The sequence below is a fragment of the Rhinoraja longicauda genome, chromosome 27, assembly GCF_053455715.1.
Source record: "Rhinoraja longicauda isolate Sanriku21f chromosome 27, sRhiLon1.1, whole genome shotgun sequence".
In the NCBI taxonomy this organism is placed as follows: Eukaryota; Metazoa; Chordata; class Chondrichthyes; order Rajiformes; family Arhynchobatidae; genus Rhinoraja; species Rhinoraja longicauda.
In genome coordinates this window covers 5,710,003-5,713,968 of record NC_135979.1, presented here as the reverse complement: position 1 = coordinate 5,713,968, position 3,966 = coordinate 5,710,003, and positions in this window count along the sequence as shown.

Here is a 3,966-nt window from a genome sequence, read left to right as displayed (position 1 = left end):
CAGCAGAATTAGACCAGTCCACTCCGCCAATGGCCACTCACGGCTGCTCTGTTTCTCCCTCCTAACCCCATTCTCCTGCTTTCTCCCCATAACCCCTGACACCCGTACTAATCAAGATTCCATCTATCTCTGCTTTAAAAATTATTCCATGCACTCGGCCTCCACAGCCTTCTGTGGCAATGAATTCCACAGACTCACCACCCTCTGACTAAAGAAATTCCTCCTCATCTCCTTCCAAAAGGAATATCCTTAAATCCTGAGGCTATGACCTCTGGTCCTAGACTCTCCCCACTAGTGGAACCATCTCTCCACACCCACTCTACCCAGGCCTTTCACTACATGGATTAGAATGGTTTAGAGGATTATTGGTCAAATGGGACTAGCTTAAATGGGCATCATGGTCAACATGGAAAGGCTGAGCCAAGGACCATATGGTATAGGAGTGAAATTAGGCCACTCTGTCCATTGAGTGTACTGCACTCTTTGACCATGCCTGGTCTATTATTCCCTCTCAACCACATTCTCCTGCCTTCTCCCCGTAACCTTTGAGTCACTTCCTAATCAAGAGCCTATCAATCTCAGTCTAGCCCATGCATGACTCCAGATGCATCAACAAGATTGATTCCAGCCAGTTCCCCCGTTCAGCAACGATCAGGGCAATAAATGGCCATCTGTGCTTTGGTTATACGGGTGTCAGAGGTTATGGGGAGGAGGCAGGAGAATGGGGTTAAGAGGGTGCGATAGATCAGCCATGATTGAATGGCGGAGTAGACTTGATGGGCCGAATGGCCTAATTCTACTCCTACCACTTATGACCTTATGATCACCATAGACAAATAAGGTTTTAAAAAACTCTTCACGTTCCAGCTAATGCAAGCTCTCTGGTGCCATCGCGTTTGGGAGGATGTAATCAGAATAACATTGGTTATATTGGCAGGAGTATTCATTAAGGCGGCCTTCAGAAAGGTTGAGGAGGGAAAAAAGGAAGGCAGAAAGTGTGAATATAAAATGGGAGCAGAATTAATTCTGCGCTCACTGATCTAATTATCTCCTGCTCTCCAAACCCCCACCAGCTGAAGGCTATCAGTCTCAGTGCGATGTTCCACACGGGATTGAAATAAACCCTCTGATTTAATCCAAGAAATGAGATGCAGAATAAAGACCGTCAACCTAAATTGACTCTGAGGTTTTATGCAGAGCAGAACAGAGTATGAATTTTACATTTTTTTCCTCTATATAATTTTTTTCATTTTAAATGCCAGGAGTAGGCTTTTTTTTTTAAGAGGACTGAATAACTTTTTTTAGTGCTGTAGATAGATGCAGAATTCTGGAGTAACTCAGCAGGACAGGCAGCATCTCTGGAGAGAAGGAATGGGTGACGTTTCGGGTCGAGACCCTTCCCCAGGCTTTTTAGTGCTGTCGTCCATTCAGCTTCTGGTCTTGGGGATAAGACGCGTAGAGCGGCACGGTGGCGCAGTGGTGGAGCTGCTGCCTTACAGCGCCAGTGACCCGGGTTCGATCCTGACTACGGCTGCTGTCTGTGCAGAGTTTGTACGTTCTCCCTGTGACCATGTGGGTTTTCTCCGGGTGCTCCACTTTCCTCCCACGCTCCAAAGACGTGCAGGTTTGTGGGTTAATTAGCTTCAATAAAATTGTAAATTGTCCCTAGTGTGTGGGATGGTGTTAGTGTATGGGGTGATCGCTAGTCAGCGTGGACTCACTCGGTGAGCTGAATGGACTGTTTCTGCGATGTATCTCTAAAGTCTAAAGACATATTAAAGTCAACACATGATGTTAAATTCCAAAACCATTCCTTGAAGATATGCACGTTTAAATATGTATATAGGAAATTATGCTGACCATGTCGACAAGCTTAAGACAAGGTATTTTCAGTATCAACAGAATGGAACAAAAAAATCTCCTCCCCAGTTAGAACCTGCCCGAGATGTCATCTAGTGAGTAGGATAATAGTGAGAAAAATAGTTAAAACATTCCTAACAAATGTGATGTACATGATACTTTAAATAAGCCTGACTGATTCAGGCATTCCATTCAGGTTAAATTAAAATTATTAATTGATCCATCAAGATTACAATTCAACCGAATCGAGCAACCAAGTTAAGTTGAATGGCATGGTATTCACAATGCCTAAAGACCATGCTTGGCCCAACTAGTCCATGCCAGTCTTTAGATACCACCCTACCAATCTTTAGAGAATGGAGAGATTTTTCTTGCAGGCTCAATTTCTAGTTGATCCCGCATTTAAACGCATGAAATAAGATGTAAAATTCGATTTTTTTTTTTTAGAGATACAGCGCGGAAACAGGCCCTTCGGCCCACCGGGTCCGCGCCGCCCAGCGATCCCCGCACATTAACACTATCCTACACACACTAGAGACAATTTTTACATTTACCCAGTCAATTAACCTACATACCTGTACGTCTTTTGAGTGTGGGAGGAAACCGAAGATCTCGGAGAAAACCCACGCAGATCACGGGGAGAACGTACAAACTCCGTACAGACGGCACCCGTAGTCAGGATCGAACCTGAGTCTCCGGCGCTGCATTCGCTGTAAGGCAGCAACTCTACCGTTGCGCCACCGTGCCGCCCTGGTCTGATGACTTCATGTGTAGGAAGGAACTGCAGATGTTGGTTCATACCAAAGATAGGCACAAAATGCTGGAGCAACTCAGCAGGTCAGGTAGCATCTCTGGAGAAAAGTGTACAGATATGGGGTAAAGGGTACAACATTTAGTGCAAGATAAAGTCCAATTGAAAATACAACATAATCCCGAAATAACCCACAGATTCACTGCCAGGATACTGCAATTTCAATCTAGGCCTCTGCCTCCCTCCCCCTCTTTCCTAATTCGTAATGCTCCGTGAAACACCTACCTGTTTGCCATGGCTTCTACTGACATGGCTTAGCACCAGGTAGACACAAAATGCTGGTGTAACTCAGCGGGTCAGGCAGCATCTCGATGATGCTGCCTGACCCGCTGAGTTACTCCAGCATTTTGTGTCTACCTGAGATCTTAACCAGCGTCTGCAGTTTTTTTCCTACACTGGCTTAGCACCAGTTTGATAACAAGGGTTTTGAGACGGTTTTCTACTTTAGAGATGTCATATAAATCTTGTAATTCACTGATTGCTACTTTATTAACACATGTGACATGCCACAGTAAAATTCAGTGTTTTGCGTACCATACACAAGGATCGCCACATAGTTAAAAAGGATTCATTAAAGTCCCCAACGGTCCCTCTTTGTCCTCAGTGCCACCTCCACTCTCCCCCCCCCCCCCCCCCCCCACCCCTTTACCATCATCAATTATTGTGAACGGCAAAGCTTGAAAGTTCTAATGAAGAGCACCATGTTTGGACAATATGGCTTGATGGTCAAATGGTCAATAGTTCGTCCGGGAGGGTGAGGGATTAGTCGGCCTAGATTGGTTGCAAAGCTTCAATATCCCGTTTTCACACCTCACCCTTCCATGTCTCTGTGTCTCCCTCTCCCCCGACTCTCAGTCTGAAGAAGGGTCTCGACCCAAAACGTCACCCATTCCCTCTATCCACAGATGCTGCCCGTCCCGCTGAGTTCCTCCAGCACTCTGTGTCCATCTTCAATATCCTCACACCAGCGACAGAACTGCAGGTGGGTTGGGATATTCCAGATACATTTAATTTCCATTTCCCCGCTTCACACCACTGCCCAAGTAGAAAGAACATATTTCCCATAAGGCTGGAAGACAGAAGTATTTAACCTGATACGATCTTGCCAACGGTGAACAGATAGGTTTACGCCTTTTCATTAGGTCTCAGTTTTACGCGAGAGACCTATCGTAGTCACCAAGAGACCTGAGAGGTGTAAGATGCTCCCTCCCCCCCCCCCCCCCCCCCACCCCGGTGATTCCCATTGGGTACGCTTGCTGTCATGTTTTATATTACATCGCTGTCACAGCTACCTC